The sequence below is a fragment of the Euprymna scolopes genome, chromosome 8 (assembly GCF_053919585.1).
Source record: "Euprymna scolopes isolate OS-2025 chromosome 8, ASM5391958v1, whole genome shotgun sequence".
NCBI lineage: Eukaryota > Metazoa > Mollusca > Cephalopoda > Sepiida > Sepiolidae > Euprymna > Euprymna scolopes.
In genome coordinates this window covers 59474347-59489094 of record NC_136489.1, presented here as the reverse complement: position 1 = coordinate 59489094, position 14748 = coordinate 59474347, and the positions used below count along the sequence as shown (strand labels likewise).

Here is a 14748-nt window from a genome sequence, read left to right as displayed (position 1 = left end):
ATTAACTGGGGCAATTTTATTCTCTTTCATATTTTCTATTTTTATAAGGCGGGATATAACCCATACTTAATCGGTCCTTTGACTACCTTTGCTGGTATCCCAACCCTCAACCCAGAGTCTCGCTCTTACAGGACCATGTACTTTAGATGATGAAATTCTGCAATATATTTCGTTCATTGCTCGCTGCTAATAGAATTCCTTCGTTTACTATTGTGTCTTCTAACTTTTATCCAACGTAACTCTAAGTCTAATTAAACGTGATTTTAACCATAACCTTAGCTTCTACTCCCCTGAATAGGCAGGGTAATTCTCGGGGCAAACGTCGAAATATGTAATTTCGAATCTGGAACTGTAAGATTTGCGAAAAAAAATCAGAAAAAATGTTAATCTTTCCCTCAAATAAAAGAGTTTGTACCTAATGGGGATTTCGAGACTAACATTTACCGTTCAATTTCCCCACAGAATGGAAGTGGCTCGATAACTGTTTAACGTGGGAAATTAATTTCTGCGTTCTGCCACCGCCCCAAGCAAAAGAAAACGGAGACACAGACGATCATCCTCCCAGACATTACCAACTCCTTCGAGTCTGATGGTCGCTTGATTCACTCCAACCTGACTTGACCGATAACATCAAGGTTCTCCCGTCTGGCTCGGACGAAAAGTCTGTCAAAGACATTTACGACATTGAAAGGAAATCTGACAGGCTTTGAAGTCGCTTGAAAGATCGGATAAGTCTTAATCAATTAATTACCCACGACTGAGACTACCTTACATCTAAAAAAAGCTACCGTTCGCCGAAGTTGCTACATCCTGGCTTGTACATCTAGCACTAGTTTCTCCCACTTACGGTCTAAAAAAATGTCTCCAACCACATACTTGCCGCACTATTTACTAAGTTCTCCCATCGCTGTAATGTTGCATTCTTGTGACTGTTTTACAAATATTTTAATGTGATCTGCTCTAGCGAACTCGTAACATTGTACTTCCACTGGACGTTATTAAACAGACAAGTGGCAAAATCCCACACCTTCCTTCTGAGACCCAAAGGTAGCGGAAAGTCTTCTAATCTAATCGGTTTTATCTTCAACTGCTGATTTTGGAAATTCCTTCTTTTCTTCTGATTCTCTGGTTGTATTATCAAGTAAAGGAATCAAGTCATTTCGCTGCTCAACTTTAATTTTTTAAATGTATTTTATAATTTTAAAGCAATTTTATTGAATACATTAAAAGGCCAAACAGTACAATAAGTAATTCAATCAAATTTGATATGAACAAGGCCGATATGGCTATCGGCCTTGTTCATATCAAATTTAGTCGCGTGCTCTCGTGTAATGAATGAATGCGTGAATGTAGGATTGACATGAAATTCTTAAAGATAAACTAAAATGACCGAAAAAAATGGGCTGAAATGACTTAAATAAATAAAAAGCAAATGACTTAGAATGGCTTTAATGAACTTAAGCATGAATTGAATGATCTTAACAATGACTTGAATGCTTAAAGAATAACTGAAATCCTTCAAAAACAACTTGAATGATCTGGAGATTAACTTGAATGGCTTTGAGACTGACTGGTTGTAAAGCGGGTGATCATTATACATTAAGTTAATACAGAAAAGTGATCCCCCACTTTATATCACAAAGTTACAAACATAAGTACAGCATGTAGTAAGAACAGATACTACACTTTGATCTTGGCCAAAAGGCCAAAAAAAAAGGGTATTTATTTGCTCCCCCACCGAGCAAATTAGGCACATGGCCGATTTTTAATTTAAGAAGTGAAGGAGAAATGGAGACCAACTCCCCGGTAGTAGGGTAGCTGGATAGTGACAATTGGTATGAAGGTTGCCCCTATATTGACCAAGGTCTTATATGTGGGGTTGCCCCCACATATGGTCTTTGCTTGCAGTATCTGCCGGAACATATTGCTTTTAAAAATTTTAAAAATACAATTAAGTAAAAAGCAAAAGATTTTTAAACAACAAAATTAGGCACAAGGCCCTACAAGAAATTTGGGAGGGGAAGGGTTCAGGGTCTTTGTGACTAAAGTGATTAAAAGTAATAAATGTAGACTTTGGAGTCTTACTCTTGACTGGCAACATTTACCAAAATACCTCATTCACTCTATGGATCTTAATCTAACTAATAAATCCCCAGCATTTAAGAATCAAAAACCTATTTACAATTTATAAACAGTTGTCTGTGTGTTTGTGTATGCATTTTTTTTTTAAATTGTGGGTGTGTGTGTGTGTGTGTGTGTGTGTGTGTGTGTGTGTGTGTGTGTGTGTGTGTGTGTGTGTGTGTGTGCATGTGTGAAAAAATAAAACTCAATTCCATTAAAAAATAAAAAGTTTTTGAATTAAGAGAAAGATTGTTCGTGGAGTGGGGAAAACTAATCAAAAGTGTTCATATCAAAAACAAAAAATAAATCCTACTGGGTTGTTAGTGAGGCCTCCCTGTACTTATCTAGGTGACTAGACCCCCCCCCATTGTTTTCCGGGGAACCGAAATCAAGCAGGGCGATCCCTAATGGGGATTGGGGAAATACATTAATGGAAGTGGGAGAAAACAAAGCAACGGGTGGAGGGGGGGTGGAAGGTGACCTCTGAGTAGGGGAGTGACCGGGGATCTTGAAAAACAAGGATGTGGCACAAAGGGGATGGGCAGAGGTTCTCTAGTACGAAAAAATAAAATCAGGAACAGGATCTCATTTGTACCACCAGTCAAGAGTCTTCTTAAAATGACTTAGCTAGAACCTAAGCAGGATGGGTTCCGAAGGACCCAGCACCGCCCGTGCCATGCTTAAGGAGGGAACACGTATTGAAACTTGGCTCCTCGACGGATGCACAGACTAGTGCTGTGCACCCACCTCTTGTCAGATTCCAATCTAGGCAACCTCCTCCAATCGCATCTGATCTTTACTTTAAGCAAATGTTTAAAGTAAACGATCAGATCCTATCCGGAACAGATGTCCCTTCGCAGACCAACTTGAGGCGCATGATCCAAATCTCCATGCGCGCTACTGCCAGGATCGCCAGGAAAACCATTCTTTCCTCCCTGGGTAACGGCGGCTCCATGTTGTACACAAAATAACCTTTGTCGAGATCGAGCGGACATTCGGCATCGATGCGAGCCGTTACCTCTCCAATGTACTCCAATAAGGGATGGATCCGGCTGCAACTAAAAAACGCGTGCCCGATCATTTCGGGCTCGCGTTCGTCACAGCGCGGACAGAAGCTCCTCATATGTTCTTTATACCGGCAGAGTTCGTCGAGAAGGGGCAGTGCGTTTCGGACCAGTCGCCAGGTGAGGGAAAATTCCGAGTTGTTCAGAATCTCCCGTCCCGGCGCCCAAATCCAATGAGAACAGACAACCTCCATCGACTATCCCATCCGCCTACAAAGTGGATCCTTCGCGGTCCCCTACACTAGCTCCCGATAAAGTTTATTTCTTAGCTGATCGAGGACAATGGTCCCTGGCAAAGTTCTAAGAGCGGTCCGGCATTCGGAGAAGAACTTAGACTCCCCCCTCGGTCTACGACGACCTTCTACCGAGAGGTTGGGTTTGAGATTGGGAAACGAGTTCTCAATCACAGGGACCCAAGGAGCGTCTTCTTCAAGTGAACGACCCAGGAAAGCCAATCTCTCGGCATTTCTATGATACAAGAGACTGGGCTGACCCAGGCCTTCCTCGCTCGGACTCTGGACACAGACCTCTCTGCAGACATAGTTAATCGAGGCGCCCTTGCTAGCGGGTTAGTCGTTCTGCAGGGAGAGGAAGTACATTAAAGGATGAGCGGAAAGACGTATGTAGCACACGCCTCTGCCCGACCCTTCAAGGACATTTCCTTCCAATCCAAGTCTTCACCGACGATTTGACCTTGCCATATACTTCCGACCAATTCTTTTCCAGCTGAAGTCCCGGTCCAAACCAGACACCGAGAATACGGACCGGTCCATCGGTCCATCTGAAAATACCTGGAAGCGAGTTTACCCCGGTCCAGGCCCCCAACTGCAGGCCGACAGACTTGCTGCGGTTGAAGATGGCCCCTGTGACTTCTTCGTATTGAGCGCGCGCCTCGACCACCGCTTGAACGTCCGTGTGGCAAGACACGAACACGGTGACGTCATCAGCAAACACGGAAACCCTGGCTCGTGTACCTCCAAGGAGAGCTATTCCGTGCAGGATTGGTGTAGCCGCCGTTAGCTTGCGAAGGAGGGGTTCCAACGCCAGGACGTACAACAGAGCCGACAGCGGACAACCCTGACGCACCGACCGAGAGACAGCGAATGACTCCGACAGCTTACCGTTGATCTGCACCGCTACCATCGGCCTATCATACAGGACAAAGATCCACTTGCGGAAGTCCGGATTAAATCCGGCGGCCTCTAGCACAGCGCCCAGGAACCGATGGTCGACCGTATCGAATGCCTTGAACTGATCTAAACTGATCAGCGCGGCTTCGGCGTCATCTTCTGCTTCCTCTATGATCGAGCGTATCAAATGCAAATTGTCTTGAATCGATCTCCCTTTCACAGCATAAGTCTGGTCCGGTTCGATCAAGTCAGTGATGACAACCTGCAAACGATTCGCAAGAATATTTGCCAAAATCTTTAACACTGTGTTTAGCAGAGTCAAGGGCCTAAAATCGTCGAAATTTTTCACCCCACCATGCCGTTGACCTTTCCTCAGCAATGTGATCACTCCCTTGGTCACCTGTCCAGGGATGGAACCCTGAGCAAACCAATGGCTGAACATATCCTTCAGAATATGGACCAACATGGGCGACAGCCTCAAGTAGAACTCGTAGGGTAAACCATCAAGCCCCGGGGATTTGTTGTAGCCGACCTGCTTCAACGCAGTAATGACCTCATGTTCAGTAACAAGACCATCACAGCTAGCTGCCCGAACCGACCGAGCCGCTGTGAGGCGGGGCGAGTCAGCCAAATAGCTGGCAAACTCCTCGACCCTGAGTCCGGGTAGTTGGGTGAAGCGCTCCGATAGATGCTCCCGAAACCCCTCGCAGATCTCCCGAGTCAAAGCTAGGGCGTGTCCTTCCAGGTTATGTACTTTACGAATTTACCCGTCCGAACCGCGCCTTAAAGCAGCCTTACGCTCAACAGCGTCAACATCGAGGCCTTGCTTCGACAGCTGATGTCCCTCACATTCAATGTAGCCAAGTTTAAAGCCATGTTCACTTACCTTACTCAATGTCACAGACGGGTCTGAAATCCTTGGCAGTAAGGACGTGGAAGGCCTGGCCGAGGCTACCGATAAGTAGGTCTTCTGAGGGTACTCCATTCTTGGCCACGCCCCCCACGTCCAGGGGGAAGGTTAGTTTGAGTGCCCTGTATAAGGAGGAGTGGTCGTAAAACGGGATTCTGTCCTCGCATTTGAAAAGGATGTTACTCAGTGACGGATAGTCCCTATCCACCAGCTGCTGGCCTGGGATCACATCCTTTGCTGCATCTACCATCGCCCAGAGGGCCTCAGTCCTAGAGTCCTTGTTGACCCTAACGAAAGTGGTCAGCAAGGGAGCGTTCTTGAACTTGGTGGGATCTGCGACATTGTCACCGCCCACGTAGACCAGGCTCTTCAGCTTATTATACCGGACCTTCTGTTGTCCTTTAAAGTCCGGTATTGTAGGTGAGGGTCGGGTTCACAGATCCTACCTCCTGGCAAAAAGGGGAGTTTCTTAGTTCGTTCAGTACGAACTGGGGTAGTGGGGGAGGGGGCCTCTATAGATTGAGGAGGAAGGGGGCGCTTGGGGAAGGGGTAACCTGCTCAGCTTCTTTGTTTGTCCAAATCACATGATGGGGGATGGGGAGGGTTTCTTGGGGCCTTTGGGGGAGTGAGGGATGGCTGTTCGGGCTGCTGGGGTGGTGGGATAACGGGGGGTTCAGCCTGTGTATTTGAAGGCAAGTCCTGCTCAGTAACGGTAGGGGGTGGCACGTGTCTTCCGACTTTTCCTTCTCCTAGCCCTTCTGATTTCTGTCGCGTTTAAAGTAGTTGTTGTTATTGGCGCTTCTTCCTCCTCTTTAGACACGAACTTCTCCTCAGACTCTTGTAATTTCCTCTTGTTTGAGGAGGAGGGTGCCTGTGTGTCCATGATTTCCACCTCTGTGACTGGTTTGTCCTCAGGATGGTCTTTGGACAATGTCTGTTTGGCGGTCTTTCCTTTCTTTGTGACCCACCCTGCTTGCGCTTCCGGGGTACTTATGGCCTGAGCGGGAGCAGCGGCTTGGTTTGGTGTTTTGGCTGTTCCTGCCGCCTTGCATGATGCCTTGGTTGGGTTTTTCCCCCATTTCTCTTGGGGTAGTCCTTGGCCATGTGCCTTGTAGTTGACACTGCCAGCAATGGGGCTTCCTCTCCTCCACTATAAGGGAGAGCGTCCATTCCCCAAATTTGAGCGTGGCTGGGATTCCGTAAAATCCTACTTTGTCCAGGACCATTTGTATTTTGTAGTCCCCGGTCATGATGTTCCTCAGACCGCGGACCGGCATCACTTCTTCCACGTCCCCATACTGGCTGAGGATGACACCCAGTTGTTTAGCCTCCATGTAGCAGGGGACGTTTAGAGCAGGAACATTTGCCCTCCTCTTATTCATATATATTGGCTGCAGCTTTATGTTTCTGCTCTGATGAGTGGTCCTGGACAGCTTGACTGTGTCTTCGGGGGTAGGAAGCAGGACATCCCACTGTGCGTAGCTTCTTCTAGAGATGTAATTTGCCGGGATGTTCTGCTCCAGCAGCACATTAACCATTGTGTCTTTGTTGACACCGGTCAGGCTTCTAATTCTCATGTCCGAAGTTATTAACGAGAGGACCCTCTGCTGCAATCTTTCTACCTGACCAGGGAGGGGCTGGATCTCGTTCCCTTTGGTGCATTCTCTGTATGTAAAGTCAAAGAGTTTCCTGTAGTCCTCAGGTGGCATCTTCCTCTGCTGTTCCTTGGGGTCCCATCCTGGTCCTCCATCCTTTAGGGTGTCAGCTGGACCAGGGACGGGGGTTTTAGCTCGAGCTGCTTGGTTTTCCGCCGTTGTGGGTGTTCCTGGCTTTTGAGACTGACCTTTTCCAGTTAGAGTTGGCCAATCTGCATTTGTTGTTGTTGTTGTTGTTGCGTGCTGGCCTTCTCTGTTTCCCAGGCCGTTCTCCTTCCTCTTCCTCTTTTTGAGTTGCTGGGTGGCCGCCTCTTGGGGAGATGAAGGTGCCGCCCCTCCTGGGGATTTGTTCCCAGCTGCTGATGTTGCGGGTTCAGTGGACAGGGGTGTCGCTCCCACCAGTTGGATTTTGTTGACACTGGTTGGAACGTCGTCCCCATCCCTGGCTTCCCCCATTTCGTTGTTGACCTCTTGGGGAGTGTTGGAGGGCGGATCATTGGCTTCTTCTTTGAAGAGTGATTTGAGAGAGGCTATGGTTGCGTTAAACAGCTCCTCGGTTTGTTCAGTGGGGCTGTTTTCCTTCTTCTCCCTTGCTGCTGGTAAATTGCCCTTTGTCCTCTGCTGGCGTTCTTGCAGCAGCCTTTTCATCCGGGTTGCCCTCGTGGGGAGTGGTTGCAGGTGCTTTACGGGGGATCGCCAAGGAGTGCGGCCCTACCTCTCCCTTCTTTTCCAGGGTCGCCGCGGGCTGCGGCCCTACCCTGTCGTCTGCTTATTCTTTTCAGGGAGCTGGGATTTTGCTCCCTTTTCGGAGATTCCGCCAGCGGAGCGATGTTCCGCATTTGGACCGTATGGTCCGCCTGCCTGGCATCGTGGTGCTGACGCGGACCAAAGTGTAGCGGGGAGAGAAAACCCAGGGGAATGGAGGGGGCTCAGTAGAGATTAGTGTTTTTGACCTCCCCTCACGGGGATGTCGGATTAGCAGCTCGAAACCCCCGCGAGGGGGGAGAGCAGAGAAAAAAGACGCAGTGGGTGCTAGCGGGTCAGAGTGCCGTGTCGCAATTAAGAGAGAGAGGGGATAGACATCTCTGCCTACAGAGGGGAGCAGAAACGAAGCACCCGCCCTACCCCCACGTCACCCTACGCACTAACTACCCAACGGAAGTGAGAAAGAGAACCCTGTCTGCTCGATCCAACGGGAGAGCAGCGAAAATAGAATCAGTTTTGGCCTGGCAGGTCAGAGTGCTGCTCAGGCAATTAAGTGGTGAGAAAGTAGACCATCCCCTGTCTCTAGAGGGAAGATACCGGAACGAAGAAAAACATGCAAAAAACAACAAAGGCAGGTCTCAACTACCAGCTAGTGGTGTTGGTCCCGAGATTCCAGTCTCCCAAAAGAGGGGATCGGTTTTCAGGTCTAAGCTCCTACAAATGTGGAATAAGTCCTGACTCCCCAAAGGAGGGGTCGGTCCTTGCTAACAAAAGTTAGCATGAAAAAACACCTTAAACTAGCCCGAGAGCCCGGTGGTGGAAGAGCGAAAGTTTCGTAGCTGAGAGAACAGATACTACACTTTGAGATATTAAATCTTTTATTCATGTTAAAAAATACAGTCAAAATCAACGATGGCCAAAAGGCCAAGAAAAGGGCATTTATTAGCTCCCCCACCGAGCAAATTAGGCACAATGACGATTTTTAATGTGAAGGGGGAAATAGGTACCAACTCCCCGAGGAGTAGGGGAGCTGGATATTGACAATTGGTATGAAGGGTTGCCCCTATATTGACCAAGGTCTTATATGTGGGGTTGGTATTTATTTGCTCCCCCACCGAGCAAATTAGGCACAAGGCCGATTTTTAAGGTGAGGATTGAAGGGGAAATGGGGACTAGCTCCCCCGGGAGTATGGGGAGATGGATAGTGACAATTGGTATGAAGGGTTGCCCCTACATTGACCAAGGTCTTATATGCGGGGTTGCTTCCACATATGATCTTTGCTTACAGTATCTGCCGGAAAAGATGGTATTTATTTGCTCCCCCACCGAGCAAATTAGGCACAAGGCCAATTTTTAATGTGAGGAGTGAAGGGAGGGGGAAGGGAAAAAGGGGACCAGCTCCCGAGAGGTGGGAAATGGGAGCTGGTTAATAGTCAGGCATGTGGGGTTGCCCCCACATCTGGTCTTTGCTAGTCATAGCTAGTCATAGCTTGCAGTATCTGCCGGAACAGATACTACACTTTGATCTTCATATTTAATTTTTTCCGTTTAAAGAAAAAAAACCTTGCAGGCGACTAAAAATACTAAAAACAAACGCTGAAATCATCAAGGAACAGTTTAGTTGGTGTTTTTTTTTTTTTTTTTTTTTTTTTTTTTTGATAATTTGTATCATATTTATCCCTTTGTTAAAGAAAAGACTATTTCAGTAACATTTAAATCTCAATATTTCATGAAACGGTTTATCTACTTTATTGCCAACTAGACTTTTAACGACGTTATTCCCGTGTTTGATTTACTTTTCAAAAATAAAAATATTGCTTAATAAAGAGTTTTAAGAGAAATGAGGGACAGATGAGAAAAGAAGCTAATGATGAAACAAAATCGGCTGCTTATGAAGAAAACGAACTGTGCTGAAATAACAGTGTTATTGTTTAGAAACTCATAATATACTGGGAGACGGGTTTAAGCATTCTTTACTTTCACCTAACAATTTTAATAAACAAAAAATACCGGAAAAATTGAATGTTCTTTGAAAACCCTACCTAAAGTTAGCAGTGTCCTAATTCTGGATAAATCCCCAGAAATGAAACTAAAATAACTTCCGATCAACGTCAAATGTCAGGAAGATACAGCTTGAGAAAGAGAGTGGACGAGGGAGAGATACTAGAAAAGAAGGCTATATAGATTTAAAAAAAAGAAAAGAAAAAGAAAAGAAAAAGGAGAAAGCGAGATAGGTAGAGAGAGAGAGAGAGAGAGGTACTGTGAGTCAGTGAGTCATTAACTACTATTGCTGCTAATACCTTAAATACAGCATTACCATTTATAACAAACAATAAGACAATTTTTTCGGGAGCTTCTGCAGTGTTTTTCTCTTCAATATGTAACCTTTAAAAATGCCCACTAACTTTTTAAATCTACTACTAATCAAATAATTATTGAAATCCAAAAGAATAATTGAAGGAAACTCTAAAACGAATTTTATACTTTTATACCTCTGCAAAAGTGGCTATATTTAAAAGAATACTTTCTTGAAGTCCTTCCTCCACACAAACAACGCCGGTAACGTAATGTGCGTGAACAAGACAACAAATTAACAACAACAAAGAAAAAAAAAACAGAAAAAAGTGTATTTATGATGTTCGAACTCGATAGAATATCTTTAATTTTTTTTTTTTTTTACTTTCTTTTCATCTCAGCACTCACTATTAAAATGACGACTTTTATAATTTTTTGGTTATGCTGAAAACGAATATTACATTTAAATTTTGTGCAAACAAATAGTTTTCTGAATATTAAGACCTTTATTATCCAATATAATCTCGTACGCTTTTTTTTTTTTTTTACTGGAGGCCATGATTGTCCCAACAACAACAATGTATTAATGCACATGCGTGTTATAAAACACACCCTCACCCAATGTTTAGAATGGAGAACGCCACTGACATTTATTAATTAATGCATTCGCAAAGATGTCTTAATATCGAGCAAACTACTTGGTAGCACAAAATGTAAATGTGATATTCGTTTTCAGCATACCAGAAACCTACAAAAACCGTCATATTAAATGTGAGTGTAAAGGTTGATAGAAAATAAAACTTTACCAATCATTTTTTTTTTTAATCCGCAAGTCTAAATTGAAATTTACCTTAAATTGTACTATACTGACTTGTATATCTTTTCAATGGCTCTTTTTTCTCTGTTAATTCAAGCAATTTCGTTTCGGTTAATTTACTTTTTTTATTGGCTCCTCCAACCGATGCTCGCCAATAAATAATTTTTCAAAACGTTCATTTACAGTATTCTAAGCTATTTCTAAACGTAAACCTAGCTGGTAGCTGCTTCAGTTTAGTGTACATGATCACCTGCTATCAAGCCACTAAGCTATTGTTAAAGTGGTCTTTTCCCTGTTTGCTAAGGAATTGCTGATTTTGGCCATGTCGAGTTCGCGGAGGCTCACGCTCCCACGTTTTCCTTTTCTGCTTCAAGATGTTAGTTTATTGCTATCCTAGAGGTATCCCTACACAGAAATGCCGACGAGGTTGCCTTGAGATTTTTTTTTTATTTTTTGTAAGCTGCAGTGAGTGCTCATTCTTAAGCAGAGTCGCATTTCAAATCTTACTTTTTCGATCTTGTGTCACATCATCATGCTGCAAATAACTATACTAAAACCCAAGAAATGATTCGAATGTGAACCTTCGACTTTAGACGCCGTTTTTATTTTTTTTTCGCACATTTTGCTTCTTCCGACCACGTAGTGTCTTTTTATCTTTTTTCTTCTCGTGCATACTTCCCAATTTGCATATGTGCTTTTTTTTCAGTTACTGCTGCTATCTTACAGCTCTTGCTGATATTTTCCCACTCGCTTGTACGCGCTTTGTTACATCCATTCCATTTAGTATTCACGTAAATGTTGGATAAAATCGATTCTTTGTCTGAAATAGGTTTGGGTTATGAAATAAAATATCCTAATTTACTTGAGGCTGGGGGAGGGGGTAAATACAGGATGAAATCCTCCTAAACTGAGACATTTGTTTAATTTTCGTACTAATCCTGAACCCACCACTCATTTTGTGCTAAGCTGGGTAGCTTACATAAAACAAAACATATTTTTGTAAACATAAATAACAATTAAAACAGTGTCATCGAACACTTGAACCAATGAAACAAAAGTTAGACCGGAATAACACAGTCACCATCTTTATACAGAAGTAATAGGCTTACTAAGGAAGAACGATAACTCCAGTCCATAGTTTTCCAGTTCGTCAAGTTGATGAATTTTAGGCGTTGTTGTTTTTTTAATTTTTTTTATTTAATCAGTCTCTTTCTCGAATAGTTTATAAAGATGTGCGACTACGTTATTGCTACCTCATTTCTTTTCGGCGTTTCACGTGTACGATTGAATTGAAGCCACAAACTTAAAATTGAACGAGAAATATTTTCAACTCTTTTTATGTATATTTTATAAAAATTTTGTCCAGTCTGTTGATTAAAAACGCACGAAATCGAATACAAACACATTTGCAAATGAAACATATTTGATATTTGTTTAGGAATTTAAAACTTAAATTTTTCTAGTTAATGGCAACACTATTTATTTATTTTTCGAAGTTCTTAGAGTATTTCTAGCAGTGTAAAAAAGACATGCCGGTCAATCACGGAAAATAAGTAACAGCAAAAGATTTAATATTTCTAAAGGTTTTTCCACTTTTATTTTTACACTCGTGATAGACATTGCCAACCGAAATCGAAAGTAAGTTTTTCTTAGCATTTTTTTAATTATATTCGCTGGCCCGACTTAATAAATAAAAAATACCACGTTTTGCATTAAAAGTATTTTCGGGTAAAGAAAAAAAAAAAGAAAAAAATTATAAATATTCACAATCAGAACGTCAATTAGATGACAAGAAATACTTATTAACTGGGCAATTTTATTCTCTTTCATATTTTCTATTTTTAGAGAGCGGGATATAACCTATACTAAAAGTTGGCCTTGTAACTAACTTTTCTGGTATCCTCAGCCTCAACCCAGCGTCGCTCTTATCGGACCATTTACTTAGATGATGAAATTTTGCAATATATTTCGTTCATTGCTCGCTGCTAATAGAATTTTTTCGTTTACTATCGTGTCTTCTAACTCCTAACTTTTGTCCAACGTAACTCTAAGTCTAATTAAACGTAATCTTATTTAATCTTAGCTTTCTCTCTCCTGAATAGGCAAGGTAATTCTCTGGAGAAACGTCAAAATATGTAATTTCGAATCTGGAACTGTAAGATTTTTGGGGGAAAAAAAGCAGAAAAAAGTATTTGTCTCTCTCCCAACTAAAACAGGTTGCTCCTCTCTCATTGTAGAAAAGTAGTTCAAGGTTAATATTTACCTTTCTTTTTTCCCCATAGAATGGAAGTGACTTGATAACCGTTTAACGTCGGAAATTAATTTCTGCGTTATACCCCCTACCCCGAACCAAAGGAAAAACACAGACACAGGAGACGATCATCCTTCCAGGCTTTATCAACCCCTTTGAGATTGATGATTGACTCATTTCTGGTCGCTTGATTCGCTCCAATCTGATTTGACCGATAACATTTTTTTTTATTTTATAGTAGAATACAAAACAGTATATTCTGATATCAACTTAAAGGTTTAATCAGATTAAATCAATGACGTAACACTTTACTGTTTTGGCTGGATGCAATATCGTGAGGAGCTCTTCGTCTTCCTACTTCGTCGTTCTGGCAGTAGAGGCATTTGAGAGTCTCTGCTCTGATGTTACTTTTCGACAGACTTTTAATTTATGCTCCCCGCCCTCGCTGTAAAACTTTCGTGACAAATACTCGACTAGCTATAACTATAACCGTCAACAATTTCTATCGCGTTCTATCTGTGCCTAAAACTAAACGAAAATTTCATGAACAGAGTTTTTCATCGAAATATTCGCCTGTGGAACACAATAGCATTGGGCTGCTTCCCAGCTTACTATAACACGGTCGTTTTCAAGTGTAATATAAATAAGTTCTTGTTGAGATATTCTTTTATAATATTAAACCCTGCAAAAGTTCCCTCATTCCAGACCGTCACCGTATTATCTTATCCTCAACTTAGCACTAGTTAACCCAGGTCGAAGTGGTCTCAGCACTCGATAAACAACAATTCGAAGTACAAAGCAAAAATCTTAAAATGCTCAGGATTACGAGACTGCAGTGATGAGAGCAGGCAAGAGATGAATGTATGTTTTATACGACCACGCATTATGACAAGTGGCTCTGTCGGTCTGTGTAAACGCATACGTATGCATTCCATGATGTTTTTTTTTTCCATACACTTACTTAGGGGTCAACCAACCGCTTATCAAGGCCCGAAAGCCACTAGGATAAAGGTTAATGAATTTTAGGTAAACGGGGGGGGACAACACCTTTATGTTCAATAATGGTTGAAATTTGGTAGGGCCATTTAAAAAGTAATGTCTGATATTTTTTAATTCGAAAACTAAAACGTTGAAGAGCTACGAAAACGAGAGTAGCTCTATTTAAACGAATGGCCTTAAAACATAATATAAATAAAGGAATGTTTTTTTAATAATAAAAGTTTTACATGTAAGCGTGGAGAATCACTTTCCTGTATGAATTTAACGTAAAATAAGACTCCTACTCTTGTCGACGTTGCGAGGCGTGTAATCGTTAGCATTATTACAAGTTTGGTGGCGGGGTGTGAGCAGAAAGGGGATATGGTGTGGGATGGAGTCATACGTTCTAAACATTTTTAAAATACATAGAAACACTTCAAAACGTGTGTATAGGGGACATATCATTTTTTTTAAATATTAGCTTTGAAAAGTTTTCACTGTTAAATATTACTTAATCAAATATTACTATTTCTTAATATTTTAAGACTGTAGCGACACACACAAAAAAAAACTCGCGTAGACTTTACAATGCACAGTCCCTCCTTGCATGTTTTTCGTTGTTGTTTTTTTTTACTGTTTTTCAACGGATTACACCTCTTTTTATATAAGGGACTTATAATTTCATCTCAGGGAAATGATGTTAAGACCTGTATTATCCTATGTATTCTGTACTTTTTTTTCACTTTTCGCCATGTTTGTTTTCGTGAGCACATGCATTCAATTTTTGCACGTGCGTTAAATTGCGTATTGTTTTTACTGGTC

The 14748-nt window shown here is 42.4% G+C and overlaps 1 pseudogene; it reads right to left on the bottom strand.

Annotated features, from left to right (window-relative positions):
- Positions 1–1580: 1580 nt before the first annotated feature.
- On the bottom strand, positions 1581–1717 carry LOC145284236 (U2 spliceosomal RNA; annotated as a pseudogene).
- Positions 1718–14748: the final 13031 nt, after the last annotated feature.